The 19,170-nt window shown below is 31.9% G+C and overlaps 1 protein-coding gene across 1 annotated transcript in view; it reads right to left on the bottom strand.

Moving 5' to 3' along the window:
* The window catches only part of LOC125068020 (semaphorin-1A), a 94,858-nt gene that overhangs the window by 26,468 nt on the left and 49,220 nt on the right, over nucleotides 1-19,170 (bottom strand). The window contains exon 2 of the mRNA XM_047676983.1: nucleotides 17,025-17,060. The gene's annotated coding sequence lies outside the window, so the exon portion shown is untranslated. The remainder of the gene's footprint in view (nucleotides 1-17,024; nucleotides 17,061-19,170) is intronic.

The raw sequence follows: 19,170 nt of genomic DNA, 5'->3' as shown, positions 1-19,170 counted from the left end.
TTATCATTCTTAGGTTAATAAACTAAAAAAAAAATGGAGCTATGTGATAAATAAGATTATTATTTTATATTAAATATATTATGATGTCAATGTTTTAGATTGAACATAATTCGTTTCGTCATTTTTTATGAAGAAACACATATTTCTCTTATACTTTTTAAATAAAGCAAGACGGCTATAACGTGTGTTAAGAATGGGAACGATATGGAAATCATAGAGCAGCTGTACACCGTTTAACCTCAATTATTTGATTGCCTATCACGCCTTTCCTGTGAGCCCTATCGAGCCATCACCGCCAATGACCGTCTTCAGGGCATGTCAACGATATTGGCCCTAAGTGGACCTTGAGAATCAGTTATGTCCATTCACGCTGCGCACATTTTGGTTAAAATCGTTCTAGTTTCAGCATTGACAATTGTTATTTATCTAATTTTACACTAGAAGCTATATAATTGAATAACTGATTGATAATGTGTAACTCAGAATATTTGTGATAACTCATAATAAAAAAAAAAGTATTCGTTTAACGAATTTCTATAAATATCTATTTATTAAATAATGCTACATAACAGTGATATGAGTAGGTTAATATTAATAATAGAGATTATATTAAATAAACCGATCGTAGTAGTCTTTGCAGTTCAGACAATATAAAATCAAATATCTTTCAAAGACACATAAAAGATTGTTTTCCTTTTATGTTCGATAGTTTGTCTAGATTGAAATAGAAAACGCTATATTGTAACAAATATTTAACCTTGTTTATTTAGCAAGTAAGCGTATGAGATTTCGCCAGCGGCTTTAAGCGGCGGGTACTAGAAGTTTGTTTAATTTAACTAAGTAATATAAACAATGTATTTGTTCGTGGAACATTTGAGCTGAGGCGATGGTCTTAGCGTTTCCTTATGAGCATTAGTGCGTGTGACTAGAGGCGGGTTCGTACTCTACTTTATGCGTCTACTTTCCGGGACCAAAATATCCACGATCGACGGCATCCGTTAATAACGCGCAACTTGCTAGTACTTTCAGTTTTGTGTAGCTACTGATATTCATATCTGTGGATATGACCACCATTTTCATATTTTTATTATGTTTTTCTATTATTTATATCTTTTCTTTTTCCCATCTTCTTATATGATCTTCAAATAAACAAGGTAGAAATTTATTTTATTTTAATCGATAATAATTTCATTAATGATTATTAATTACAATGTTCAAAGTTTTACCTAATTAAATTACATATGAATATTAAATTTATATATTTCAGTGTTTGGTTTATAATTAAATATTCTTATAAATATTAATAACCAAAAACAGGAACTCTATTTATATAACAACGGACGTACGCAAACATTATTTCCCAATATGATGACTAAATATATATATTAATATATAGCTTTGAGGATGTCCAGAGTATAATATGTTGGAAGTAGGTTATAAAAGGAAAATAAGCGAGGTACATTTACAGTTCGGGATTTACTAGTGACGCATTGAGTTAGTAGTCGAAGATGGCCGGCTCTGCCATCGGAAGTGGGAACCGGTTCTCGGCATTCCTATAAATCTTCCAACTCTCTATCCCCATGAGTTTTTTGACCTGATACAATATTTTCTATAAAAATAAATAATATCAGAACGACGTAAGTGTGCATAATTTATGTACTGTACGTCTTAACTGGACGAATTTTTAATCATGAAAGTTCTATAAATAGTTTTTCTTCGTATTCGAAATATATGTTTAATAATAACCCTACCGATACACTCAAAAGAAATAAAACAGTTGAAAGTAATACCTGCAGAAACTATTGATTTAATGATTAACAACATTGCACGAGGTTTGTTTTCTAAATTAATCATAGTGGGCAAAGGTTTAAAAGTGTTAGTTAGTCGGATCGACGACTCTCAAAGGCACGTGTGGCCATGATCGATATCTCCGTTGCGTGACCTATCAGCCGCCTTTGTTGCCAGCCGTGACATTCATAATTATTTAGAATATCATTAGATGTAAAGCAATTGTTTTAGATAGACGTATTTTCATTGCGCTGGAGCCATTATATTGTTCAAGAGCCGCCTGTAGCAATCCTCGGGGCGCTCTCGCGTTAGTGACAGCAAGATAAGCAGAAAAAATGAATGTGGAAGTATTGCGAATTGATTTCTTTATTTAAACTATCTTAGTAGTTACGTCTTTATGATACACGACTTTATACAAACTATGAAAACAATTATAAAACTTATATGTTTGATCAAAAAGAGTAATTACAGTTCCTTGTCGGTTCTTTTCAGTAGAATCTTCAAAGAATCTTGGCATAAGACAGATTTATCTTTTATCAGAGATTTTTGTCTAGACAAACTTTGGATAGAATTCATTTGAAAAATTAAATTGGATAGGTGACAATATCTAAAAATATACATTACAAACGTAATATAGGAAAACATACTGATATGAAACGAGTAATAAAACAAAAGTGGAAGTAAAAAGAAGAACTATTTAAAAAAAATATATTAATAAAAAGTAATTAAACAAAATTTAAACTCCTTTCACAAAATATGAAAAAGAAATGACATACACATATACACATACACATATTGATAAACAATACAAACAATCTATAAATAGTACTTTTAAAAGAAATAGAAAAAAAGTCTAATAACGTTTACATAGAACATTTAAAAATATTGAAGGACAAACATGGAAATAAAATGTCTTTTTTTTTTGAGCTAGGAATCTTCTCGGTACGCGGAATAACTTACCAAAGATTAAAAAAAATCTAATATATGGTTTAGGAATGCAAAGTTACAAAAAAATAAAATTACAATTTAATGTATATTTCTTATGTTAATGTTATGACTTATCCGTTTAGTGATTCTTCAGGTAAGGATTTAAATTTTCACATGGCTATGGCATGAAACACGAGAGCCATATTTCAATCACTTAACAAGCCTTGCTTTGTACGCGGTTAAATGGAATTTAATGCACTTTTAATGTATGTTGTGAAGCGGTATCCTATTAGGCGTGCAATCGTCGGTGTACATTGCGATACTTAGATAAATTGTACCGTGGATTCTTTGCAGACAATAGGCCGGCCTAGATGACCGCTTAAAATCTGTGCTACGATCGTATGATGTAGGTCACTTAGCTTGCACGTTTCAAAATTTTAATAATGTATAATAACATTCGCCTAATTAATATTGTTTTAAATATGTATTAGTAAGCGAGTACTCGTTATTGTTTTAAAGAAAATTAATATAATTATGGTAAATAGTTTGTGATAAATGTGTACCGTGGGAATACGTGTGAAACCTTTATGGCCTAGTGGTTAGAACACCGATAATATAACCGAAGATAACAGGTACGAAGCCGGGCGAACACCAATCGGTTTACATTTGTTTAATTTGTATTTAAAATTCATTTCGTATTCGTTAGTGAAGGAAAACATCGTGAGAACATATAAAAGGACCCACTGTTGGGCTTAGTCAGGAGGGCTTTACTGGCTGCTTTATAACTATATCTACCAAAATTATACTCGGTAGTAGTAACAATATTTTAGTTTCAGTTCTTTGTAAACTTCAAACAATGGAAGAAGTTCACAATGACTTTAACACGCCAATTATTATTCAACATAGCGTGCGAAAATAAAAAATATACCAATGTCATTCAAGGAGATCGTTTTCGTAATCATCGTAATCATAACAAGACTAAAATAACTAGGAATTTGATCTCATTGTTATTGAGTGTGTCGGAAGCTTTTCTCCGACTGGCACAATTGTTGATTACAAAAGAGCAGCAATTGAGACGTCAGAGGCGCAGGAAATATTCAGATTGAAACTTATGTCTGCAATCACTGGTTAAATGATTCTACATATATCGATTGTGACGTCAAAAATAGAAAGAGTTTTTTTTAATGTAATTTTAATTTATTTATCATAAACATCGGATTCATCTTATTTTTCTTTGAATTTTATAAAAGTAATACTTCTATCATAAGCGCTGCTCTGTATTTTACATTTTTCAATAATCTCTTTAATAGTAGTTTCAAGTTTTTAAATAACAGCATATTTTGATATCACTAGACTGACAATGGTGAGCGAGCGTTGTATGTGAAAGTTGTCAGTAACTATCTTGTGTGTCAAATAAAGAAATAAACAAAATATAATTGAATTGGATACATAAAAAATACGGTTATTATTTTTGCTTTCGCAAATCATTGATCGTAATCTCGATATTGATCATAATTATTCGGAATTTGCGAAATTTAAATCACACACAGCATATATACTGTTTAGTATTTGCCAATACATAATAAGTGAATTTAAACATAAAAAATATAAATTGTTATTAAACTTTCGTAAGGATATTAATAATTAGCATTAAGCGAAACAATCTGTATCCGTTCGTCTACCAAAAGTAGAAGGAAACACACACAATATATATAGAACTTGTCTAAGCATACTCGTAATAAGCGACAGAAACAATGTTTTGGAGAAAGTTACAGAACACATAACAATTGCTTCCGGTGGGTCTATTGTTTGCAAATGAGTCATCAGAATTCAGTGTTACATGTGATATGATAAGTGTATAGTTTAAATAATACTCATTACTCACTTTTAGTTTTTTACGAAATATTTAACCATACACTATACCATTAACGAATATCATTAATCTAATTTTTATAAACTTTTTTCAAGTCCTTTCGCAATGATAACAGTTATTAATTCAGATTCATAATACGAGATGTGTTTAATAATCATCGGTTGTTTAAATAATATGAGTCATTGATTTAAAAGTTATTTGAGCGATCGTTAATATAATTTCAAGCAGATTACTCATGTCGTTACTGGTAATTTTAATCAAAAGAATATTTATCATAATAACACTAACATTGTCACTTATGTACGAGGATACGTTTATACAGGAACATTATCCATTAATGCCTTAGAGTATTCAGTATTATGGATAATGTTAAAGCTTGCAACATTTAATTAGCGAGGTGCAATGGGGCACAAATTGGTCGACGCAGTCGCCCGGCTCGGGCTCCGGTCGCGGCCCGCCCGAATCTCATTAACGGCCCAGATTGATAGCCCCTGGAAAATGCTTCAAATTATTTCACGCTACATTGATATTGAATATTAATGACGTCGGCAATATCAAACTAGTCAATAAATACCAAAGCATTCTTGATTAACACGTTCACGTGAATTAAAACTCATACGTTTCGTATAGTTGCAATTAAATTGGTTTAACATATCAAAGGTGAATTATGAATTTTATGTCATAATTTATTTAAATGGAATGTACTTTGAGTTTCAATGCTATCGTACAGTCACATCTAATTTTTTTTTAATGTGGATCCTAAATTACATTTGCTACAATTCACATAACTCCGTTTCTTGCGGCACATAAGATGCAGCCTGCGTTCAAGTTTTAAATGATGTATGGAATTTGTAAAATGTTCTATGACAGGTGAATGTATCATTCAATGGTCAAGATGGGTTTTTGCGATAAAGCCGGTTTACATTTTGCCACGTTTACATTGCAACAAGTTTCTATGGTTCTAGGAATGATAATCCTATGCGATGTAACAGAGTCACGTAATAGTGCGTATTGTATTATTATTCCTATAGTTACGCCCTTTTAAAATGTATCGGATTTTAATTTGATGGTTATTGTGTAACAAATTGTTGTAATTTGTTACTCAATCGAACGTCGACCCGCGTACAGCGAAGTCCGTTTGATAGCTTATGCATCAGACGAGTTAGAACGTCTCCTCTTACGCCACAGCCTCACACATTGTGACAATAAACTTTAACAACGCGAGTGTCGTAATCATCGGGAAACTGGCTATTTACTTGTATAAAGATCTGTGTCTACTCAATTTACTTATATATGTATATATACTATACACAACATCAAATCGAATAACAGACTTATTTAAATATAAAATCAGATTAATCAAAAAAACAAAAACGCTTTAGCTTTTGTTTACGTAAAAATTTCCAATCCGGTTGCTACAATACTTTTACATAATGATAAAATAGAGTTTTTATACGAACATATATTGTTTATTCATTGTGTATTTTTTGAGGTATTTAATTTATATCGATAAATATTAAGGCAAATTAAAATATTACAAATATTTATGTTACATGCGATACTTGACCTATATACAAAAAAAAAAATCGTGTTGCACATTTGATATATGTATAATTTTTAATATTTTTTAGTTAATATCCATAAACGTAAGTGTTATTGCTTATTATTCGATCTCTTACAATAGTTATGAGATAATGTGTAACAAAAAAATACTTATTACGCGCACTTAATTTTTGACATACTTGAATTAGCCTGATCGTCTGATAGAACTTATTATGTAATAATTTGTGTAACAACAATTTTGATCTTGTATCAAGAGGCGTTTTCAAGTGTTTCTAAGATTACTGATAATATTCGACATTTTATATAACGAAGAAATTTATTAGATAATATGTTGATAATTACAAATCATACTAAACAGATTTATAAATTTTATATTTGGAATTTTTGAGATGTTACGAGTATAATCATATTTTACAGTTCAATGAATAAAATAAGTTTACTTAAAAAATCGTAGTACTTCCAAAACCAACCATGGTTTATGCGCGGTAAGTTTTTTGCTGCTATAGAACTAATACATTCTCCCCTTAAAAGTAATTGATGTTTAGAACTTACGTGAAGGAATGTCGTTTCTGTAGATTTGATATTTTTCTGAAGCATTTGTCTTGTTTATATTGAGTATTTTTAGGTCTTTCATAAGTATCATACAGTCACATTGGAGAGGTCATTTTGCATAATATAGTTTAAGTAAAACCTAAATATTCCACCAACCCGTATTGGAGCAGCGTGGTGGAGTATGCTCCAAACCTTCTCCTCAAGGGAAAGGAGGCCTTAGCCCAGCAGTGGGAAATTTACAGGCTGCTAATGTAATGTAAAAAACCTAAACGCAGATTCTACCTAGAAGAACTGGCACCCTTTTCTTAATATTAATATTTATTATTATTACAAAGTTAAAATCTGTGAAATTTTATAATTGTTGTAATTATATCTAAATAAATAATGAGCTGAAATGTATGTACATTAATAACATTGTTTCGTGACTAACACTACGTGACCGATGGCCGGCATGGATTTTATAGTATTATTCGTCCGACAAATTGGCTTGAACGCAGTACCTGACGATGCCCGTATTCCTCAGTCTATTACGTCTTAAACGTTAAATTTAAAAGTTATTAGGACGAGACCATTATTTAATAGGCCTGACAACAATTTAATTTAAGAAATAACGGCTATCATTTGTTTCCGTGAAAATAATTAGAGCGTTAGGTTTTAATATAACAGTAAATCTGTTACAACTAATAACTGGATCAATTTAACCTAAAAAAAAACAGTAAATACAAATAATATCCTTCTTACCATACTTCGGGCTGTGCAGTCTGTCGTATAACGAGTCATCTGTTCGAAATTATAGTGTAGGTTAAATGTAAATGTGTAAACACAGATGCATCTATCTATTCCCTCATTCTGTTCGTTCGATGGGACGGCAACTCGACACGACCGGAGATCAGGCGCAGCACCGAGGTATAACGAAATATACATATTATAACAAATACATTGCTTTTAATGTGTATAATAAATCTTATGAACATGTATTGTGTCATATATTAAGTTGTAATAGTACTTTATTATTGTTCTTCAGTTGTAGTATCGAATCTGGGTCTGGGATTGAATTCAGTTGTACGATTTGACTTGCACACTGAATGAAAACTTGAAAAATTCAATTATTTAATTTTGTGAATCGTGTTAAACGTTATGTCTGTGTTAAAATAAAATTGGATGTATGTATAAACAGGTGAGCGTAGAGCGTGTCGCGCCGACTTCCTCTCTCCGGATCAACGCACAAAATAATCCGTTAGCTTAATATTAGAAGGTGCACTATATCACTGCATTTTCTTATTATCTTTGATTATTATAGTATATTAAAAAAAAATGGCTGAGCTCTTTGAGGCATTGCTAATATTTCTTTTTACCCTTCCATATATCAATAAAGCGTGAACGATGTGCTTAAGCTAAGTAGTCAGTTCCAAATCTGGAATTATTACATTACTAAGTTACCTTCGAATTAAATTAAAATTTAATACTATCATTAAATTAAATGGACGAGAACAAAACAAGTGAACATCCAAAATATTTAAAATAATATGAATTATTTCCTTCTATTATATAAATTATAAGTTCGTATGTATTTACATATAAATAAAGTTATGTACACAGCCACTTATCTACAGAAAGCATCTTATATTATATTATAGATGCACCCAAACTCTTCACGCACGTACCTGGCAAATGGATTTCAAATTTTCTAGGGACTCGTAAGGTCACGACTGACGGCCTTCGTATTCCTTATTTAGAGGAATAGAAGTCATTTATCATTCTGTTGCCACAGTGAGGGCTCGTGACATTTTTTATGCCATATTACTATTATTTTCTATAAGAATTATATCACACTTAAGAAAATAGTAAACAAATATCATTCAATGTATAAATAATCACGATTTCTAATTCAATGAACATTTCATAATAAATAAGAACTCATAGTTAGTGTTAAATTTTAACATATGCTTTATTGGTGGTATCAAAGTATGTAGCAATGTAATACGATACGGCGTATAATGTCTTAAAATCGTCACGAAGAAAGAAAAACCATCAATCAGAGAACGGATATAAAAGAAAAGATTCCTTTGTGTACGGACACAATCCTGCGCCAAACTATAGGAGTGATTGAATACTGTTTTCTGCTGTTTGATAGTGAAATTATTGTTTAATTCAAGCGGAAGGCGTTGTATGTTAAGTTTTCTTTTATTGATATATAGGCAAGGTCACGATTACTTGCAGTAGTGACGACTCGAATCAAATGTAACCCAAATGAAATTAACGACCTTGATACTCACGTTTAAAATAGAATTTGCAAAAAACTTTAATATGAATTTCCGTTATCCTTAATTTCTTTTAAATTTGTACACTATTCTATCAGTGGCTTTACTGTGGATCACTTATCATAACGCTCGCTAGTATTTTAAAGTAATGTTTATTCAATTAAATGATACTTAAAAAATATACTTCAAATCAAATCAAATCAATACTTCGTGGTAGGGCTTTGTTCAACCCCGTCCGGGTAGGTACCACATACTCATCATATATTATACCGCCAAACAGCGGTACTCAATATTGTTGTGTTTCGGTTTGAAGGGTGAGTGAGTCAGCGTAACAGGTACAAGGGACATAAGATCTTATTTCCCAAGGTTGGCGGTACATTAGCGATGTAAGGAACGATTAATATTTCTTACACCACCATTGTCTATGGGCGGTGACCGCTTACCGTCAGGTGGCCCGTCCGCCTACCTATATAATATAAAAAAGTTGTTTAGACATCTTCTTTTTCAAAAATGTCAAATTAATTTGTGTTCGGCGCAGCATGTCTTTTCATCCCATTCTCCTCTTTTATTCGTGATCTGAACTTTCCCACCTATCTCTCTGATATTCCTCATCACACACTCCATCCACGCCTCCTTAGGTTCCCCTCCCTTCCTCTTCACTCATGCTCATCACTCTTTAGGTATACGGTGATTAATTTTTTATCGTTATTTTGCATGCAGAATATATTCGTAAAGTATTTCAAAAATATATAGACGATACTTATCATTTACATTTAAAATGTTTAATGAAGTGTAACTACAGAGTTTAAGCGGATGCCTCTCGATATAATTTATTTAACAATTTTCAAAACAAGTAAGAGCTTTGCAATTACTTGAGCCTACTTAGATTTTAATTTTGTTATATCTCTCAAAAACTTGTTTATCAAAAAACGAATAAATTTACAGTTCTCGTTACGCAATCTGAGCTATACGTGTTTGTGTGCCAGAGCTCTTAAGAAATGTGAACAGAATAAATTATAATAATTACAGAGCCTGTAACGGGTCTTAGACCAATATTTTATTGTGGGCCCATATTTGTAATTCATAAGTGGATATTGTTCAGAGAACTGTCGTTCTCCAATACTGTTTAGTCATGAGACATTTGTTTGTATTGTTTATTTGTACGCATCTAATTGTCTTGAAGGATAACGTTTCATACTTAGGATTATCAATACTGATTTGATCGGTTTGAAGCAAGTTTTTATTATTATTATTTTTCTACCTATGACGTATGACGTACGACCACCCCAGTTAAAACGCTGTGTAAAAAAGTATATGAAATCCTTTCAAATTATTTTCTATTTCCAATTTTCTTTATTATATTTATTTAACATTTTAATATATGTACGTAATATGATATATTTTAAAAAATATATTTTAAGATTTTACCAAAACGGAAAAAATAATTTAGACAAATAAGAAGTAGACACGTACAAAAAATACTTGTACATCAATTACAATGTACAGTAAACAAAAAAATATATTTTCAATTGTATAGCTTACATTTAGTTTCATGAAACTATTACCGGTTATCTGAATAAATCATTAAATGAAAGGGTATAAAAGATGGCCTGTAAAATTAATGATGGAATAAGACCAGTTCGCCAAGACGGGCATTTGGCTTTCCTAAAGACCGTGTCATTTGTTACCGAGAACGCATCCTCGCCCTTCCTCGCCAATACTCCCGGTTTCGCTTTAAGACGGAAGGCTGACTGTCCATCGAATAATCACTGCTTAACTGTGATTAATGGTAGCGTCCTCTTAAAAAAGTAAGACCAACGTTCGCTTGTTTTTGCTACATATATTTTTATATAGTTATATGCTATATACTGTAGTCAACTACACATTCTATGAGAGTTGTAATTATAGTTTAGTTTATAGCTCTTTGTGGAAAATCAGGTTTATATTGGTCTCCTAGCCGACCGCGTCAACCATTACTCAATGTAGAATTTACTTTTCATGGGGTATCAAGATTTTCGTGATCAGTCAACCGATAGATAAGGCATTGTGTTTAATCAAACTTAGGTACTAATTTTTATCCATATTAAAATAATATTTACTATTAATTTATCCATATTAAATTAATATTTTAATAAAAAATAGTGATTAAGTTTGAGAATCCTATATAATACTTAATCTCATAACGAATGCCAAAATTAATTTTACACGATTCGATAGGTTAAATAAATTAAAAAAAAAAACTTTGTTTCATTCTGGAATTAAATAATTTCTTCGAATTTCTTAAGACAAACACATGGACACTAAAATTTAATGCAATACGAAGCATCAGACGGCTTTTGACATGTAGCAGCGCTCTATTTTCGTTTACTTAATCTCCGTAAGCTTTAGCCGCTGAGCGCGTGAGCCTGCGGCCCGCTACGTGAATGGCATGGCGATGGCACACTCCGCCGAATGAAGAAGCCACCACTCCGTTTGCATCATAACCGCTTTTGCATAACACTCTATTGCAGCTACACTGAATGTCAACTTCGGGGCCACGGCCTCTTTAGGGCTCTATTCAAAACATCAGTTAAACTGTCTAGTCTTAGAACTTAGAGATTGAAACGAATTGTTAATTCTCATTGTTTGTTTATATTATTTAATAAGTAGTATAATTACATACGTATCTTGTTTTAGTTAGTTATTCTAATAAATATAATTTTCAATATAATACTTACATGTTATAATGTTTTTATTAATAAATTTTGTAGGGCTTATGTTAATTCTCTTGTATTATTGCATATCTTGTTCAGTTTTATTCGTGGAATCGTAATAGTAAAGTATCGAGCATCGAGAATAATCTGGCATTGAGTCCGTGTTTTGCAACAATTAAAATAATTTGATCAATAAAAAAGAGGATGTATTATTTTCCTCGATATTTTTCTGTGAATCAATGGAATCTTTATAATGCACCAAATAATGATCTATGAACAATCAGTGTAATATACCGTCGCTGAATCACAAACCAACTGAGTCAGAGACGGTGTTAAAAGATACTCTCAGAATAGCCATAACCTTGACAGACGAGAACTGCTTATTGAACAAACTAAATCGTAGCTATCTTTTTTTATTGCAAATGACTGCTTATAGTTAAGCTTGAAGAATAATAAAAATGTTATTCGACCAACTTCATCATATCTTTAAAAACTACGATATCGCTGAAGTATATTCAATTTGATTTGGTGATTGATTTTGCGTTTCGAAATTTGAGCATGAAATATAGTTCGTTTGGCACTGGATTTAGATTGAACGTCGTAAAACCGAAAATACGGCCATACTAATTTATGACATATTGATATTTGGTTGAAAAATTTTATGATCTTTTCATTTCAAACGAGAAGTAATTATTTTAAATGGTTTTGGTGTTAATGTGGAATTTACGTTCGCAGTTTTATTGAACGTGTGCTAGCGACAAATATGGGGCTCAATCGCTATCAATACTCATACGCTTCGAGGGCTTAGTTGCGGGGCAATCCTGTCGAATAAAGATAGATGGGTCCAGGAGTGCGGGTTAGAGGGGTATAGAAGTGCGGGGAGAGGTATAGGGGCATTGGGCTAATTGGATGTCAACGATGAGTCCGGTTCAACGAGTGTACTCTAGATTTGAGATCACACGAATAATTCAATACGATACGATGACGAATGACGTAACGATATTTACAAGCAAGCGCTAATAAAATACGTAAAACAATGACGCTTGATTGACTAGGTAGGTTAAGACCACGAATAAGGCATTGACAGGAAACAACTTTTAAATTAATTGATAGGTAGGCGGACTATTCTGTCGTTGAAAAGTTAAGGACAACGTGTAATGACAACATTTCTAAAGCCTCATCGGTCACGTCAGGCACAATATCTGTCAATAAGACTGATGTTTATTTTTGACATATTATAGACTATGACGTTACACGACTATAAGCTTAATGTATAAAACAGTAATTTAAAAGATTTACATACAACACTTTTCATTAATACTTAATATGTATTTTTACATTTATATATGTACGTATATCAGCTTAAGAAGATCAGGGCTGTTCTTTTTTTAATGTTGTCTATGTAATGTTTTCTTCAACATAAATGAACATATTCTTAGCGTTATTTTACGGTCTCGTCGAAACCGTCTATGTTTTTTAAAATATTTTTCCTTACAAATGTTAGTCATTTTGATGAAGTATACGCACTTTTCGTTAAGAGATAAAAGAAAAAGCAATGATACATGAATCTGAACGGATACTTTGAGTGAACAGTACTTTGAGGAGACGAGACAAAGTAATGAACTAATTACATTAGACACAAAGAGAGAAGATTCGAATAAACAAGTAGCTTTTTTCGTGAATACTTAAAGTACTGACACCGTCTTTTTAAAACGCTCAAGTAAAATAAGATATTTATTATTAAAACTTGTAACTTGTAATTATTTTAATTCAAAACTACAAAAAACTTCGAAATATGTTACAATTAAATTACTCGTAACAAAATATTTTAATATTAAATATATTGCCGAGATGGCTTAGTGGTTAAAACGCGAGCATCTTAACCGATGATTGCGAGTTCAAGCCCAAGCAAGCACCACTGAATTTTCATGTCCTTAATTTGTGTTTATAATTCATCTCGTGCTCGGTGGTGAAGGAAAACATCGTGAGGAAACCTGCATGTGTCTAATTTCAACGAAATTCTGGAGCAGCGTTGTGGAACATGCCCCAAACCTTCTTCTCAAAGGGAGAGGATGCCTTAGCTCAGCAGTAGGAAATTTACAGACTGTTAATATACTGTATAGTAAAAAATATATTAAACTTTATTTCTTAACATGAATGTATATACTTTCACAATAACGTGGCATTTCAAAAAGATGGCGAATGAAAGGTATTGAACAAAGCTCATCCTAGTTAACGATGCGCATGATTTCCTTGACATTTTCTTCGACGTCTATAGTACGTATTTTGTATTTACAACCACAAAATACGGATGCGGAAAATATCATTGTACCGTAACAGCTAAGGTTATTGGTATTATTTAGAGAGAAATGTGGTCTCGTGGTTTCAATCTTTACTGTTACATCCTGAATAACTAGACTTTTTTACAAGTGGCAACATTTTCCCTTTTTTTTTAATTGATAATATTAAAGCTTACGATGTTAATATATTGCATATAAAATTAGGCAATTTCTAAATATTTTAATAATGTTAAAAAATAGGTTTTACTTGCATATTATATTAAATAATATCGTTCATTAGATTATTTTTATATGGTAACAAAAAGTACTCCGATTTTACAAATTTTATCTATAATCATGATCATACTTATTTAATGTTTTTGCAATATTTTTATACCATTTCGACAATTATTTTTAGATACGAATAGAATAATAATGACCATGAATAAATTATATTTAATGGCAGATCGGTTCGTTTTTTGCGAGACCGGTCGGTAGCAAAGTGTTTTTTCGTAATCAATTTTAGATTTGGAGTGGAGTCGTGACCTGAACGAGAGAGACCGCAGGTTTCCGTAATCGAAAACTATTGCAGATATCAAAGGACATTTTCTAAACAAATACTTTTCAAGTGTTATTCATGAGAAATAAATTCAACACTGAAAATCAAAATAAAGACACTGAGAAATGTAATCCCCAATCTACGGTGATGTGAATTTCATATTTGAGAAAATAAAAGGGTCTGCCGAATATTTACGGAAAACAAACGATGTATGTTCCCGCGTTTTACTGTATAACAAAGTAACAAAGTATTCATAATATCGCAAACATTTGAGTTACGTAATCATGTGTTTAGAGTGTATTGTGAAAAATATCCAGTTGGGAGAATCCGGGACAAATTGTTGGCGAAGCCTTTGCAGACTGCGAAAGATCCGGCGGATTGTTATTGATGTGCGAAGCGAGGAGCTGTAGACTATCAGATAGTTTTCATTATGGGCGATCATGCGTGCCGGGTACGCTCGACTTAAGCCGGAAAAATCATGATATATAGGCGTGCGATGGGAATTATATGTCGATTTTCACAATCGTGTTCAGGTTGTAATTCTACTCTAAGATATTATACGTTTGTAATTATAACCTTGAGAAGTTTCTAGATTTATAAGAAAATTAACGTACTTCTGGGAATGAAACTGCGTCGGGTTACTTCCATAATACCGTATCTGACACTGATATATACAATATATTATATTTGTAATACAAAAATATTATTAGAGAATTAATGTGTTTATATTATATTTAAGTTACTTTTAATTAAAGTAAATTAAAAGTAACTTTATCAAATTTACATCAAATTTATTATCAACGAAAGGTTTTTTTTTTGTTTTCCATTATGCCTAGTTAGTTAATATTTTGAAATATGAAAAATTTAGGCATGCTAAAGTTAAATAAATGTTTACAATTTTTGCTAACAAAAATTAATGACGTACTGTTATTTATTCGTTTCGCAAAACCAAGATAAGTAAATTCTCTTTCATAATAAGAGAATAGATTAAGCGTACTTTCAGTTATTACCGTCGACAGTACTCTTGTTTGTAATTGAACGAAGTGTTTGCCTTTTATTGAGCGCACGAACGGTGCTTGAGTCGACCAGTTTAGAAATTAGACAAATTTATAAAACAGGAAACAGAAACGAGTCTTTTAAGGCCGATTATTAACGTTATCTTTTATATCTTCCAGTCATTTGGACATATTGAAGAACAAACAAGTAAACCTAGTGATTTAGTTATAAAACAGTAAAAGCACCAGCCAGTAAATATCCCACTGTTGGGCTAAGGTCACTTCGACTTTATCAGGAGATATTCATCTGACATATGCAGGTTTCCTCACGATGTATTCTTTCAGTACGAGGCATGAGATGAGATATAAACACAAATTAAGCGCTTGTTAACCCTGTGGTGATGGTTCGGGTTTGAACCAGTAATCTTTGGTTAAGATTCATTTGTTCTAGCTACTGGACCATCTTTGATATATTATATGATGTAATTAATACATGTTAATATGATGTTTAGGTTAATTTTTATATAGTTTTTTTCGTATCAATTTATTAAAAAAATATTTAATTCGATCTATCTCAAACAGCTCGGTATCTTTTTGGCAGCTGTAAGCGTAGTTGAAACGTTCTAATCCAATACGGGCTGGCAGATACTAATAAATTTATACGAGTGTATTTACTGGGGCACTACTTTAATAACTGGATTTTGTAAACCTAGAATACATTAACTTTATAAATACTTAATACGTTTAGAAAACGCCACAATACAACGATGTTTTATGAGATTAAGAACATTATAATTATGTTTAAATAAATATCGCCATTGGACATGCAGGTTCCCTCACGATGTTTTCCTTCAACGCCTAGTACGAGATGCAAATTACATAAAAAATAAGCACATTAAAACTTAGTGGTGCTTACTCGGATTTGTACCCGCACTTAGGTTAAGTGGGCAATGAGCCGCCTTAATTTATAAAGATGTAATAAAATAATAAATATACTTTTAAATGTGTATTTAATTAATGACTCTATGATTAATTGTATTAAAATGGTAATTGTCATATAAATTAATATAACATTGGTACTTTAAGATTGAATGAAGGTAGCCTGTCCAATGACCGCAGCGTCACAAATTGCGCGATCAAGAGAGGGTGGTGGGCACTCATTTATTTGAACTACAATGTCCCGGAATGTCTAATTTCCTCACGTAATTTGTCCGCCATTCGTCCCGGTCAACAAATGCTTGGAACTATTTTTATTGTTTTTGCTTGTTTCCTATTTGCCCTGGTCCCAAAGGAACAATTTAACTTGAGACTTACGAACTAACCAACTTGTCTCGGGGCGAGTGTATTGTGAATTGCACGTCGCATCGTCTTTCGCTGATGATATAGTGCTTTGTTTGATTTTCCCCTTTCTTCTTGTCACGTTACGAATAGTATACAAAATTGTTCAATGGCAAATTCTTTGGGACCTTGTAATACAATATTAGCACGAAAGGAATTCTTGAGTTCTAAATTGAAACAATTGTTACCAACTTACCATTGGCCATCGTAAGTCTGCCGCTGGAACAATGATCTGCAACAATAAATCAACTTAGTTTGTTTTTGCAGTATTCAAATTATTTAAGATTCTTAATTTAATGCTCATTGATATAAGAGTGGCAGTTGATAGTTGTCAATTACTCAGCATTAACTAGAGCTTAAGTTGCGAAAGCGAAATAAAGAGAGACAAGTGATTTTGGAATGATGCCAAGATGGGGCTCGACGAGCCTCACTCCATTTGCGCTTTACATAACTTCGTATTCAAGGGATCATTAATCTTCCTAGTTCCACGCCAGCCCGAGTTTAATTTTAATAAACGGCTTAAAGCCAAACTACGGTATTAATTTACATGCCTTAACAAAATCAAGGTGAGTTTTGTTTTCATTCCATAGCACCGATTTACGCAATTGAAACTAATAGCTGTATAATTTTTCGATCAGAATCAACTAGAGCAGTTAAATTTAGCATCTGGGTTAAACAAAACTATGTATATCATTCGTCGTTAAGTTTTAGGTTTATTTTACTGTGGACTCAACCATTTCTCATATGTGTGAATCCGTTTCGTCGAAATGTTTTTATTTTATACCCAATCAGATCCCCAGGGAGCTTTTTTACTCGTTATTCAAATGTTATATCTGCACAAGTTAGTTTAAAATTCTAAAAAAAAAACACAATAAACACGCCTATCGTTTTTTATTTCATATTAAAACTATGTAAAAAAAATGTATGTGCTTATGACTGGATTCTTGAGTCTCTGGATTGTGAGTAAAGAATACCTTACAGATATAATGGTGGAGACCTCGGACATAACAATTTTAATGTACATATCACAGGTGCCAGATCGTCGTTAAATGAATCGTAACTCAACTAAAAGCACTATCCTCGTAATTCTCTACATTATGAAATATAATATAAGAAGTTTACAGCGCCCGCCTTAAGGGAATGACCTCCAAATGTACGAATTCATCCTTCGTCAGCTAAAGCCAGCCGTATTTTATAGCTGGGTCTAAATTGCCTGTAACTCAGGTGTATACTTCGAATTTATTTTCTTACTAAGTCACGACGCATTCAAAGAATAAACAGACGTTGTCAACATTTTAAATTTGTTACCAATAAATATTATTAGTTTTGCAACTAACTAATTAAACATAACATTCAATTGTGACGTCAGTTAGTCTAATGTGTTGACTAGTTAGTTTGATAATTAAATAATAATTAAATATTTCCTAAAAAGATATTAATTACTTTAATATGAATATCTTAATCATAGCTTGTTTAGCAACAGACAGTATTCATTCGGCTACTACGAAAACAATTAGTGTTTTAATAAAAAAATTAAAAGGCACTTGGGCTATTACTTGAAGGTTGCGTCAAAACAAATTTATGTTATACGTTACATATAAGCTATAAGTGTTCCTCATATTATTACTATTATTGTTCCGGTTTCACTTAATATATTTATTTAATTTATCGAGAAATGCTCGGCTTCCTTATTTCACAGGTGGACGAGTTTTGTGGATTTATTTTGGGATATCACTCACTATAATCATATTGTTGAATTGTTTTTTAATATTATCAGTATCAGCTCTTGGTTCAAGCGATTACTTTACATCACGTCATCACGTCACGTCATGGCTGATTCTTGATTATGATAGTTTTGACAGCGTGTTTTCGACTCCTCCGTGCTATAATGATTGTAACTGTAGTCTGTTATCTTTGGGAAAATATCGAGTATATCTCGATAAATAGCATAAATAAAACCACTATTTAATACTAAACGGTGCATTGGTAAATTCATAATTGGTATTTTGGTGTACAATACTAATATAGTTTGATCATTGATACCCATGCATGCATATTATATAACCAAGGATTAAGATATAAACAAAATCACAAAATCAGCAACAGTGTAGTCCATGAAGCGTTTGATTTAGTGGCCTCAAGGGAAATAGACATTTCGTTCTGATGCGGGTAATATCTTAATTCCGTTTATCTCGCTCTCACTAGAGCCCTCCGGTTACGAGCTTGATCCTTAGTTGAGACGTAAAAAAAAAAAAACATTTATTGCTATAACCAAAATTAATGAAAACTTAAATACTATTTTTTAATTTATTATTATGATATACTCATATGTATAAAAAATA

The sequence above is a fragment of the Vanessa atalanta genome, chromosome 1, assembly GCF_905147765.1.
Source record: "Vanessa atalanta chromosome 1, ilVanAtal1.2, whole genome shotgun sequence".
Lineage (NCBI taxonomy): Eukaryota > Metazoa > Arthropoda > Insecta > Lepidoptera > Nymphalidae > Vanessa > Vanessa atalanta.
The sequence above is the reverse complement of the archived record's forward strand: the minus strand, read 5'-3'. Positions and strand labels throughout refer to the sequence as shown.